The sequence below is a fragment of the Schistocerca cancellata genome, chromosome 2, assembly GCF_023864275.1.
Source record: "Schistocerca cancellata isolate TAMUIC-IGC-003103 chromosome 2, iqSchCanc2.1, whole genome shotgun sequence".
Lineage (NCBI taxonomy): Eukaryota > Metazoa > Arthropoda > Insecta > Orthoptera > Acrididae > Schistocerca > Schistocerca cancellata.
In genome coordinates, this window is record NC_064627.1 from 255,350,063 (window position 1) to 255,364,665 (window position 14,603).

The 14,603-nt window shown below is 38.5% G+C and overlaps 1 pseudogene; it reads left to right on the top strand.

The window, feature by feature from the left end:
- Window positions 1–13,261, top strand: part of LOC126144955 (glutathione S-transferase-like) — a 68,239-nt pseudogene extending 54,978 nt beyond the window's left edge.
- The last annotated feature ends 1,342 nt before the right edge of the window (window positions 13,262–14,603 follow it).

Sequence of the window (14,603 nt, forward strand, 5' to 3'; positions counted from 1 at the left end):
ACTACAATGTCCGTGAGCCACAGTTGTAAGTCAGCTCAACCGAATACTTGGATGTAACCATTTGTAGGGATATCCAATGGAACAGTCTCATAGACTCAGTCATAGGCAAAGAGGGTGGAAAACTGCATTTCATTGTTAGAATACTAGCAAAATGCAACCAGCCTACAAAAGAGACTGCATACAAAACATGCATGCAATCCATATTAGAATATTGCTCAAGTGTTTATTTACTTTTTATGTATTTATTTGTCTATATAAATCTCTATTTCTGTACATATATCATACACAGGATATTGGACAGAAAACCTTTTGTCTATTGGTTTTTCAAACATCAAACATACAGTATTTAAATTTTATAACAAATTTGATCTATGCAGTTAATAATTACAATTTTTGAATACTGTATATTTTTAAGTTATTTCTAAAATTACAGATACAAGTTACATTTTTTCTTGCATGAGATACTGTGAGGTCGAATAGTAGCAGCTTTTCAGAAGGAAGGCTGTCACAGACTTTTTAAAGCTCTGTTATTGGTAACCTGTTGTGTAGTTTTTTTCCTGCATTATATACACCTTTCTGGCGTAGTGTGGGGTTACAATGATTAACATGTATGTCACTGTGTGATGTCTGTTACACTCATTTCAAGTAGGACTAACAGGCTATATTGAATATCTATGGTGAAGGGTAATGTAAATGATCACAGATTTGTGTGACCCATGAGAGAGAATTATCAGTGAAGGGTAACATAAATGATAACAGATTTTTATGACCCATGAGAGAGTATTATGGAGATGCTGAACAAAATGAACTGGTAGACACTTGAAGACAGACACAAACTATACAGTGCAAGTCAACTTAGAAACTTTCCAGAACCAACTTGGATGGTGACTCTAGTGTGATTGCAATGTCAATCAAGAAGACAGAATTCAACTAAATGCAGTATATACATATGAATTCCAGCAATTGTCCTTCTTGCATACTAAATAAGAATGGAATGAGGAAAAATCCCTAATAACTGATGCACTGGGATTTACCCTCTCCATGCTCTTCACAGTGGTTCACAGAGTGTAGCTTTAGAGGTAAATTTGCATCCTCTGAATACATAATAATTCTGCCAATAATTTTTTCTGAAATAGTAGTATGACCATTGTGTTGCTATGTGTGTACATTTTACAGATGCTTATTAAAGAATTTTTTGTTTGTTAGTCACTAATTGACATAATAATTAGCATATTATTTCTTCTGAGTTGTGTTTGTTGTCGTATACTACATTTATGTTACCTTACTATTGTCAGAACTTGCTGCATTTCAACAATGTTAAATTTCTACCAACTTTCTGGTATGTCCCACATACCTGAATCAAATTATTAGGAAATGTAGGTTCCAAGACTAATAGCTCACAATTTACAAACATCCACACTTTCACTGGTGGTGGTAAATAATGAGTTTTGTTTTCATGAGTCTGTATTTTCATTTTGAAATGATTTTTCTAATCTTGACGCAGAATTATCTGAGTTTTACTGGGAACCTGATGAAGCTGTAAAGCAGAGAAAAAAAGAACTGCCTTAAACGAAACACTTCCCTTCTTTCTGGGAAGGCTTGATGCATTGGTGAAGGAAAATGGAGGTTACCTTGCTGCAGGAAAGGTATGTAACAGTGTGTACACTACAAAGTGTAGAATAATTCTAGCCTGATTATAACTCCATACTGTGGTAAACCTAAACTCTGGGAAGAATCTCTTTTCTGAAAAATCCTAGCCCTCCATTACCATGGACGAGCATCTACGAGATTTAGAATGTACTGAAGAAGCCTGTAACTATTTACCTCTTTAATCAGTTCTTGGCATTGCTTGAGTAGTGCAGTTTTGTACATGCACTCACAAAAAAGGCAGAAACTTGCATTTATATTCCAGTATGATATACAGTTCTAGCTTGTCAGATATAAATAGAGGAATTCCATCTCAAATATGATATCACACAACAATCATCTGCAAATATTGCTGCACACATATTATGATGAACCCAAAAAACGAAAAGTGACTATTTTAAACTGGTTGTGGTTTGTTGGCATACGTGAGAGATTTCAGATTCTCCAAAGAAAGAAGGCACACTGAAAACACTTGGAAGCTTAAAAGAATAATTGACCATGCACTGAATAGATATGTACTCAGTAGAACAGGTCGTAATGGGAGGGAACCTCCATAGTACATAGTCACATTAAACAAACTTATAGAGAAACAGACAGTACTACATAATAGGTGTAAAGTAAAGCATAGGGCTATAGATAGAGAGATGCTGAATGTAATGCAATTTGCTGTCAACCGAACAATGCTCATTGCCTTCAGTACTACTGTAGCAGAGTATAATGCGCCAATGACGGGAGGACAACGGACAGAAGCCTACTCAAAAGATAGCAGAGCAGCTCTTGTTCATTTTCTTATAAATCATTGTTCAAGGCTGACTTAGACAGGGAACGTCGTTAGTGAAGTCTTAGAAGTGAACAGACACTTGTAAATTGCATTTGCTATGTGCTGTGAAGTTTACCTATGTTTGCACCTAGCAGTTGAACTTTTTTTGTGTGTTATTTATATGCAGTGTTGAAAATTTCATTACTCAACTTGTCAGAAAAATAAGTAAACCTTTTTAACATATTTTTGTGACTTTGTTACTGATTTGTTGGTATGTTGTAGAGTCTTCGTTCTCCTATCCTGTTACTTGACATAGAGCACAGCTGTGTAATAGTGACAGCGAAAAATTGTCTTAGCGGTGTTCTGCACCAGAAGCCGTTTCACAAACTCAGCCTACCGTTACAACAGTGGCAACTCGGCCTCCATAGCAGTAACGACGAGTCCTTTACAAAAGTGACGACGAGGGTTTACCAAAAATAATATCGATGAATCTCTTTTGGAATCGGCCAACTCATACAAATACCTGGGTGTAACACTTTGTAGGGATATGAAAATGGAATGATCTCTTTGGTTCGGTCGTGGGTTAAGCGGCTGGTAGACTTCGGTTTATTGGTAGAATACTGGGGAAGTGCAATCAGTCTACAAAAGAGACTGCTTAAAAATCACTCTTGCGTCCCATCTTCTAATATTGCTCGAGTGTGTGGGACCGGTAGCAGATAGGACTAACAGGGGATATTGGACATGTACAGAGAAGGCCAACACGAATGGTCACAGGCTTGTCTGATACGTGGGAGAGTGTCACAGAGATACTGAAGGAACTAAACTGGCAGACTCTTGAAGAAGGCAGACACAAACTATCTCGAGAAAGTCTGTTGGCAAAGTTTGAAGGTGTGGTTTTAAATGATTATTCTAGGGATATATAACAACTCCCCATGTATCACTCACATTGGAATTGTGGGGATAAGATTAGAATAATTACTGTACACTCAGAGACATTCGAACTACCATTATTTCTGTGCTCAATACGTGAAAGGAAAGTGAAGAAACCATAATAACTGGTACAATGGGACGTACCCTCTGCCATAGACCTCACAGTGGTCTGCAGAGTATAGATGTAGATGTGCCAACGCTTCCCCCCTGCCTCCCAAGAAAAAGAGAGAAATTCATAACTGATGACGCATTTGAAGATATTCAAACGACAGCTGTCTCTATGCCTTTCTGCTCTTTTTTGGTAAGCTAGTTATGTTTGCTTACATGCAGATTTCAGATGAAATTGCAGATGCTAATGTTGTTATGTCTCAACTTATAAGTGGCAGCCTGTGATCTTCGTAGTAATTAAATGCTACTGATACTGAAACTCATACATTCATTTGTTGGATAAGTCATTTTTGCATCAGTAATTACTCAGGAACTTTAGTAATTAAAAATCTAATATAATTTTAAATGTTAAAGACTAAGGTATTTTAACATGTGTAAATATCCAATCGTTTCAACAGAAAGTAGTATGATCTTTTTTAATGTTGATTATACACTCCTGGAAATTGAAATAAGAACACCGTGAATTCATTGTCCCAGGAAGGGGAAACTTTATTGACACATTCCTGGGGTCAGATACATCACATGATCACACTGACAGAACCACAGGCACATAGACACAGGCAACAGAGCATGCACAATGTCGGCACTAGTACAGTGTATATCCACCTTTCGCAGCAATGCAGGCTGCTATTCTCCCATGGAGACGATCGTAGAGATTCTGGATGTAGTCCTGCCATTTCCACCTGGCGCCTCAGTTGGACCAGCGTTCGTGCTGGACGTGCAGACCGCGTGAGACGACGCTTCATCCAGTCCCAAACATGCTCAATGGGGGACAGATCCGGAGATCTTGCTGGCCAGGGTAGTTGACTTACACCTTCTAGAGCACGTTGGGTGGCACGGGATACATGCGGACGTGCATTGTCCTGTTGGAACAGCAAGTTCCCTTGTCGGTCTAGGAATGGTAGAACGATGGGTTCGATGACGGTTTGGATGTACCGTGCACTATTCAGTGTCCCCTCGACGATCACCAGTGGTGTACGGCCAGTGTAGGAGATCGCTTCCCACACCATGATGCCGCGTGTTGGCCCTGTGTGCCTCGGTCGTATGCAGTCCTGATTGTGGCGCTCACCTGCACGGCGCCAAACACGCATACGACCATCATTGGCACCAAGGCAGAAGCGACTCTCATCGCTGAAGACGACACGTCTCCATTCGTCCCTCCATTCACGCCTGTCGCGACACCACTGGAGGTGGGCTGCACGATGTTGGGGCGTGAGCGGAAGACGGCCTAACGGTGTGCGGGACCGTAGCCCAGCTTCATGGAGACGGTTGCGAATGGTCCTCGCCGATACCCCAGGAGCAACAGTGTCCCTAATTTGCTGGGAAGTGGCGGTGCGGTCCCCTACGGCACTACGTAGGATCCTACGGTCTTGGCGTGCATCCGTGCGTCGCTGCGGTCCGGTCCCAGGTCGACGGGCACGTGCACCTTCCGCCGACCACTGGCGACAACATCGATGTACTGTGGAGACCTCACGCCCCACGTGTTGAGCAATTCGGCGGTACGTCCACTCGGCCTCCCGCATGCCCACTATACGCCCTCGCTCAAAGTCCGTCAACTGCACATACGGTTCACGTCCACGCTGTCGCGGCATGCTACCAGTGTTAAAGACTGCGATGGAGCTCCGTATGCCACGGCAAACTGGCTGACACTGACGGCGGCGGTGCACAAATGCTGCGCAGCTAGCGCCATTCGACGGCCAACACCGCGGTTCCTGGTGTGTCCGCTGTGCCGTGCGTGTGATCATTGCTTGTACAGCCCTCTCGCAGTGTCCGGAGCAAGTATGGTGGGTCTGACACACCGGTGTCAATGTGTTCTTTTTTCCATTTTCAGGAGTGTAGTATCAGTTATCAGGTGATATATTTGGTACATCAACCAAGAATATTACCATATGCTACTGGTTAATCACATATTGTTAGATAAGAATGTGTGTGTGTGATTCGGAGGGGGGGTTTAGGAGTTTCCCTACCAACTAGGGTGGTTATGTGCAAGAGAAGCTGAATATTGGCCAGTAGATTTGTGTACTCACGGAGAAACAATTTTCATGTAAAAAGAAAGAGTTTTGTTGGTTGAGTTCTTTTTTGCGATTTAAGTACTAAAGTTTATAACAAGGAAATAAGAAATAGTTCTTCATGAAAATTGGAACAATTTCTCCTATAAATTTTGCTTGCTCACCCGCGATCAACTGAACGAGTAACAACGCAGCTTCACGCCTAGTCTATGACATTTACAATGAGCTTTCCTGAGCGTCGTTTTGCCTGCGACAATGTAGCATTATGTAATTGTGTTTATTTTGGTTCTGCGATGAGGATGCACACTGTAACGACAGTTAGCAGTAGCAAACTGATGCAAGGAGAAATTTTAAACGTGACGAAAAGAGAAAAAGCTGACAAAAATAGGAAGAAGGAAGAAATCTAGAAATAGCAACGATAATTGAAATCAAGAAAGTAAATAAAATAATAACTTCCTCGGCAGTTAAACCTTTAAATCTTTATGTAAGTTACTTTTTGGAACAGTTTCAGGTGACAAGAAATACGAAATGCTTGAGAGAAGTTTCTGGTTTTATTTCTCGATTTTTTTTTTTTTTTTTGGTTGGTATTCTGACTGGTTTTATACGACCCGCCATGAATTTTTCTCCTGTGCCAACCTCTTCATCTCACAAGCAGCACTTGCAACCTACGTCCCCAATTGTCTGGTGGATGTGTTCTAGTCTCTGTCTTCCTCTACTGTTTTTGCCCTCCACAGCTCCCTCTAGTACCATGGAAGTCAGCCCCTGATGTCTTAACAGATGTCCTATCATCCTGTCCCTTCTCCTTGTTAGTGTTTTCCGTATATTCTTTCCTTCTCCCATTCTGCACAGAACGTCCTCATTCCTTACCTTATCAGTCCACCTAATTTTCAACATTCATCTGTAGCACCACATCTCAAATGCTTCGATTCTCTTCTGTTCCGGGTTTCCCATAGTCCATGTTTCACTACCATACAATGCTATGCCCCAAAGGTATGTTCTAGAAATCCCATCCTCAAATTAAAACCTATGTTTTATGGTAGTAGACTTCTCTCGGCCAGGAATGCCTTTTTTCCAATTCTAGTTTGGTTTTGATGTCCTCCTTGCTCCGTCCATCATTGGTTATTTTGTTGCCTGGGTAGCAGAACTCCTTAACTTAATCTACTTGGTGACCATCAAGCCTATGTTAATTTCTCATTTCTCCTACTTCTCATTACTTTCCTCTTTCTTCGATTTACTCTAAATCCATATTCTGTACTCATTAGACTGTCCATTCCATTCAGCAGATCATGTAATTCATCTTCACTTTCACTCAGGATAGAAATGTCATCAGCGAATCGTATCATTGATAGCCTTACACATTGAATTTTAATTCCAATCCTGAACCTTCCTTTTATTTCCATCATTGGTTCTTCGATGTACAGGTTGAAGAGTAAGGGCGAAAGACCAATCCGAGCACTTTGTTCTTGGTCGTCCACTCTTATTATACCCTCTTGGGTCTTGTACATGTTGTATATTACTGTCTCTCCCTATAACTTACCCCTATTTTTTTAAGATTTTCGAACATCTTGCCCCATTTTACATTGTCGAGTGCTCTTTCTAGATCGACAAATCCTGTGATTGTGTCTTGATTTTTCTTTGGTCTTGCTTCCATTATCAACTGCAACGTCAGAATTGCCTCTCTGGTGCCTTTACCTTTCTTAAATCCAAACTGATCGTCATCTAACAAGTCTTCAGTTTCCTTTTCCATTCTTCTGTATATTATTCTTTTCAGCAACTTGGATGCATGAAATGTTAAGCTGTTTGTGCGATAATTCTCACACTTGTCAGCTCTTGCAGTCTTCGGAAATGTGTGGATGATATTTTCTTGCGAAATTCAGACAGTATATTGCCAGGCTCATACGTTCTACTCACCAACGTAAATAGTAGTTTTGTTGCCAGTCCCTCTAATGATTTTAGAAGTTCTTATGGAATGTTACCGATCCCTTCAGCCTTATTTGATCTTAAGTAATCCAAAGCTCTCTTACATTCTGATTCTAATACTGGGTCCCCTATATCTTATAAATCTACTCCTGTTTCTTTTTTCTATCATATCAAACAAATCTTCCCCCTGATAGAGGCCTTCAGTGTACTATTTTCACCTATCCGCTCTCTCTTCTGCATTTAACAAAGGAATTCCGGTTGCACTCTTACGACCAAAGGTTGTTTTGACTTTCCTATATGCTGAGTCAGTTCTTCTGACTATCATTTCTGTTTCTATTTCTTCACATTTTTCATGCAGCCATTTCATCATAGCTTCCCTGCACCTGCTGTTTATTTCATTCCTCAGCGACTTGTATTTTTGTATTCCTAAATTTCCCTGAACATTTTTGTACTTCCTTCTTTTATCGATTGGCTGAGGTTTTTCTTCCGTTACCCATGGTTTCTTTGTCGTTACCTTCTTTGTACCTATTTTTTCCTTTCCGGCTTCTGTGAGTGCCCATTTTAGAGATGTTCATTCCTCTTCACCTGCACTGCCTACTGGAATAGCCTTTATTGCTGTATCTACAGCCTTAGAAAACTTCAAGTGTATCTCGTCATTCCTTAGTACTTCCATATCCCATTTCTTTGTGTACTGATTCTTCCTAAATAATCTCTTAAACTTCAGCCTCTCTTCATAACTACTACATTGTGATCTGAGTCTATATCTGTTCCTGGATACGTCTTGCAATGCAGAATGTGATTTCGGAATCTCTGACTGACCATGAAGTAATCTAACTGAAATCTTCCCGTATCGCCTACCTTTTCCCAAGTATACCTCCTCCTCTTGTGATTCTTGAACAGAGTATTCTCTATTACTAGCTGAAATTTATTACACAACTCAGTTAGTCTTTCTCCTCTCTCATTCCTTGCCCCAAGCCCATATTCTCCTGTAACCTTTTCTTCTCCTCCTTCCCCGACAACTGCATTCCAGTCCCCCATGACTATTTGATTTTCATCTCCCTTTGCGTATTGTATTACCCTTTCAATATCCCCATACACTTTCTCTATCTCTTCATCTTCAGCTTGCGACGTCGACGTACACCGGAACTATCGTTGTCAGTGTTGGTCTGCTGTCGATTCTGATAAGAAGAATCCTGTCACTGAACTGTTCACAGCAATACACTCTCTGCCCTACCTTCCTATTGATAATGAGTCCTACTACCGTTATATGATTTTCTGCAGCTGTTGATATTACCCTATACTCTTCTCACCAGAAATTCTTATCTTCTTTCCTCGTCACTTCACTGACCCCTACCATATCTAGACTGAGCCTTTGCATTTTCCTTTTCAGATTTTCTAGCTTCCCTACCACATGTAAAGTTATGACATTCCACGCCCCGACTCATAGAACATTATCCTTTCGTTGATTATTCAGTCTTTTTCTCATTGTCACCTCTCCCTTGGCATTCCTCTCCCAGAGATCCGAATGGGGGACTATTCTGGAAGCTTTTGCCAATGAAGAGATCGTCATGACAGTTTTTCAATTACAGGTCCCATGTCCTGCGGATACACTGTATGTGCATTTAATGCAGTGGTTTCTGTTGCCTTCTGCATCATCATGCTGTTGATCATTGCTGATTCTTCCGCCTTTAAGGGCAGTTTCCGACGCCAAGGGCAAGAGAATGCCCTGAAATTCTGTCCACTCCTCCATCCTCCTTGACAAGGCCGTTGGTAGAATGAGGGTGACATGTATGCCAGAACTCTTTGGCCGCCAATGCTGATTGTTAATCAAAATTTAGCCAGTAGCGGGTTTCGAATCTGGACCGAGGACAATTTGACTAGATGTTACCCCCCTTTTTTTCTTTTTGTTGATATCATTTGTTGGTTATTGTTCGTTGCATTTATTCTGGGCGGACGTCCCATGACACCTGTTCAAGTTTGTTGTTAATACATTCACTCAGTTCTTTTTATTACAGAGGGCAGCTAACCGAGCATGCTGAGCTACTGTGCTGGCGACCTCTAGACAATGGGTCTTTTGAATTAGTAGCTGGTGAACCTGAAGCTAAGAAGTCATTCATTGAAGTATCATTTTCAGAAGCATAATTAGGGGCAATCTGCGATATATTGTGTATAGATAGTGGGACGAAAACTGAAATCACTACCAAGATTTATTATTATTTATCCAACATTTACAAACTTGCAGTGGAAATTAATGACAACAAAGAATATGAAAAGAAAGGTGGTGATGCAAGTGATGAACAAGAGAATTCAAACCAAATGTTAAATGGTAAATGACTGAGTTTACTCGAAAAGGAGACAGGCGATGAAAGCAAAACAAGATTATCACCACATTCTCAAAATCAGCGTAAATTTTCTGTCATTTCATGATATTGATGGCGCTATAAGCCATTTATTGGCAGTGACAGATATCCAATTAAAAAGTGCGTCATGAACTTCAAGGAAATGGAGTTATTAATGAGTTGGAGACAGCTGCAAACCCTTGTTTATTCAAATAATCACTTGAGGATTTGGCTAAGCATTTATTCAGGGTGAGAACGATATTACATCGTGGGCTGCACTGAAGAGAGCATTGCAGAAAGAATTCAATGTGAAAACAAGAGCTGTGGAGATCAACCAAACTGCTGTCTCAATAAAAGGAGAGATAGGAAGATTCTCTTCGAGAATATTTTCTTGTAATGAAGGAAACTGACACCTGTGTTGATATTGATAATGTTTTGTTATGTCAGTATGTAACTGGTGGGACAGAAGAGAACTCTGGCCGGAAACTACTGCTTTATGCCCTGCAAGTGTGTAAGAGTTTAAGGAAAAAACGAAGTATTGTGAAAGAGTTGTGAAGTCATTGCCAAATAGACATATGTTAGCAAAAGTTACAGCAATGAAAATTTAAACTCTTGTGAGAAAGATGCTAAAGACTCAAGTAACAGGAATACTGAACGTGCAGCTTTAGATAAAAACAAAAATTAATTCAATTGCAATGCGAGTGACCACAGGTCAAATGATTGCAACCACAAGAGTATGGGAAAGAGACGATTCAATTGCAATGAGTGTGCCCATATTTCATCTGCATGCATGTAGAAGAAGAATGCTCAGAAAGCGACAATGAAAGCAAACACTGTTAAGAAGAATATCAACAACTGCAAATTTAAAAAGTATGAATAAGTAATGGAGAGGTGAAGGAACTAATTGACTGTGGCAGTCAACTCAATTTATTATGACAGTATGTTTCTGAGATTATACATGCTCCAAGTTTGACACTTGCTGACAAGACTGGTGACACGCTGATGAGAAACTGAATGATGGACAGTAGTTTTGTATATCCATGGAGAAACAATTTTCATGGAAAAAACTCAAGTTTGTAGGTTAAGTTATTTTATCTATTTGGCAGTTCATTATTAAGGTTTTTAACAATAAGATTAAGAAATACTTCTTCATGAAAGTTAACACTGATAGCCAATATATGTAACCCTTCCTGATTAGTAATTAGTACCATTGTTCTACAAACTGAATATTTCCATTAAATCTGCCGACACTTCCGCTCTGCTATAGTGATGACTATTACACACAAATTCCTTTTTTTATTATGACTGTAAAAATAAAATAAATAAAATTTATTTCACCATCAATTTAATTTCATAATACTAAGTGTAATCCAAATAGATAGAAACCACTTCTATTAAAAAGATAACAGTTAAGAAAACAAATATTAATTAAGCATAATGTTTGCAAATCTTTACCATTATGTCATCATATTATGTTAACATGCTCAAATATTCCTACAGATAAATTTCCCTAACAGCAGCCTTCTAGTTAAGCATTATACGTTTGAGTCCTTTAATAACTGTAAGGTTTGTCTGACCTCTGTCAAAGCATCAAAAAGATGTTGAAAGAAATGAAATGGCAGAAACTTGAAGAGAGGTGAAAACTATCCTGAGTAAGCTTACTTACAAAATTTCAAGAACCGGCTATAAATTTTTACCTTAGGAATATAATAAAACCCCTATGTTCCACTTTTGTATGAATTGTGAGGATGAGATAAGACTGATTATAGCGTACACAGAGGCATTTAACCACTCATTATTCGCATGCTCCATGTGTAGATGGAACAGGAAAAACTCCTTAGTACGTACTATGTGACATACCCACTGTTATGAACTTCACACTGTTTTGCAGAGTAATTGTTAAGTACAGCAGTCATGGCTCAGAAAATTGTTGTATTATGTTTTCTTGTGAGATTTAACTTTCATGCTGATATTATGCAGTAGGGTAATCGTTTATTAAAACCTAGTAGCTGCTTCAGTGTTGCATCACTCAAGAGTCTTATAAACACCTATTTAATCAAACTAGATTTTTTGGGGTTATTGTAAAGATTTTTCAGAATATCTTTACATTTTTTAAAGTACTGTAACAAGTTTCTGTTACACATTTCAGCATTTTACATTGTTGTTATTAATAAAACTGATTCTCTTAGCGGACTGAAAGAACACCCATTCTGCTGCTGTATGTTTGATGTTTTGGATGCACTAATTTAAGTGGAATCCAGTAATATTTTATTGAATGTTTACTTATTTTCTCCGCTAGTAATTATTAATGAGTCATACAATATGCTGTTGCTAGCAAACACCAGTAGCATACCAAGGGGGTGGAGGGGAGATGAGGTGGTCTGTCATGTCCTAGGCACCACTTCTAGAGTGACAACAAATAATCTCCACAAAAAACAAGATTTTATGGAAAATATAGTATTATTAAATTCTATGTTACATTACTATATGTGTTTCTGGAGGGAGAGGGACACCAGTGATGGGTAGTGTCGTACACTGGGTGCTGATGTTTTTGCTAAAGATTACTTTTTTAATTTTCTCAAAGAAAAGGATTGTGCCCCCAGGTGCCAATGTGAGAAAAGCGGCAGGGGGGGGGGGGAAGAAGGCACCAATGAAGTGTCATATGTTGGCCACCAGCTGTGTTTGCTATGCCACTGCAAACTGCTAAACAAATACAATGGAGAATGAATGTTCTCAAATGTTCAGGGAAGTCAGCAAGTGTCACATTTTGTAAAAATAAATCTATTGTGTTTCTTGTCACCTGGATCCTTCTTATACAAACTTTTCATTGATCGGAAAACTTAACTCATTTCTAGATCTCCAAGTGGTAGCAAAGATACATGTATATCTTCTGGCTACATATATCACACGCTAGCAGTGAAATAATGAAAGATACATTTAAATATTTTGGATGTTGATAGCTCTATATAAGTAAAATTCAAAGGATAAAGCTGTGAATTATTTAACAGATTGCTGGAGTATTTGGGTGGGGATATTATTATGAAGAGTAGAGGCTATACTATTATAACATATTAATCTGATTTGTTTCTAGACCTATGGTGCTTGCAATGCTGTACTGCAGTCCTGTTGAGATTAATATGAAATCTGAAATACCACTTATCACATATTTTCTTCTTTTGTTACAGTTGTCTTGGGGAGACTTCTTCTTTGCTGGAATCTCTGAATATATGAACTGTGTAGCTCAGTTTGAAATTACAAAAGATTATCCAAATCTAGCTGCTCTTAAGAAGAAGATATGTGAACTACCAGCCATAAAAGACTGGATTAGCAGGAGACCAGCATCAGTCCTTTGAGGTCATGCTTGTTCCTTGAAGTTGAAGGAAAAAGAGAACAAACTATATTTTTAAATAAATAGATTTATTTTAATTCAAATCTATCATTTCATCTTTTCATTCTGTAGCAAATAATAAATTCCTGCAGCAAATTTACATGTTCATATGAATGGTGTCTCTTTGAAATATGTGCTAAAGGCTATTTTACTTTTTTTTCTCCAAAAATGTCAGATACACGATGGTATATGAAACACTAATTAATTTATCACTTATTTTCTGCTTGTACTACTATAAAGTAGTACTGCTATGAAGTACTGCTATAAAGCAAAGCAAAAAGTACTGCTATAAAGCAAACTTTTGTTACTCGTAAATAATATGTGGGAAGTCCTTTAATTCAATATGTAAAGAAGGCTGGCAAAGGATGACACTGACTGAACTGTGATTCTGTGATTGAAGTTAGTGTTGTTTTTTAAAGAAAATAAGAATATAATTGTTTTACAATGACTGTTTACTGTGAATTAATACAATATGACCTTGTGAGCTCCCCCTAAAAGCATAACCCAGAAACTGTTTCTAACATTTGAAAAATGTTACAGTCATAGAGCAAACACAGTTCTTAAGTCTGCTCAAGCTGTATTATAAATGTTCAAAGTCATACAATCTAATATAAGAAAGAAGGTCATTAGCTGATCTCAAACTCTGTTTTCATAGTCTCTGAAAATTATTTATGTCAGTCTTCACACATTTTTATGTGTAATAACAATACTACATTTTTCATTGGTTAGTGAGGGAAATGTAATTGTGAAATTTACCATGTTGGGTACAGAATGGGGTGTGTGTATCATAATGAAAAAATGAGGAAAGTAAAACTCTTTATGTATTTCTTGTAAGCTTCCATACGAAGTTCGATCAAGTAATATACAACAGGAAATAACAAGCTGGGCAATCAATCATGCAGACTTCATCTGAAAATTAACTAAAGAACACATGAATTTTCATCCAATAACTAAAATTATTTTGCCTGATGTAACAATTCATGATTATAAAAGGTACCACATTTGGGTAATCGAACTTCAAAACTTTTGGCTCTAGGAAAACCTCAGATGATATATGTACATCAACTGCATGCATCAAACTCACTGCACACACTACACACATCTCACTTCAGCTGACATTACGACGATGATACGTCCCTGTCTCTCCATTATACCCTTTTCGTGCTACCATTTGTCTGTTTGAAACACAGTCAACAACCACCATAATGAAAGAAATGCTGATCTCAGGAAGATGAAAGAAGATTAGAATTTTAGATAACATACATTGTCCCAGTAACTTGTAATTTACTTTAAAAACATTCTGTGGAATGACAGTTAAAAAGACTCACTAGAAGCATTAGGATATAATACACAAATGAGCACATCACACACACACACACACACACACACACACACACACACACACACAAAAGCCTTAATCAGATTCATGTTCCGTCACTTTT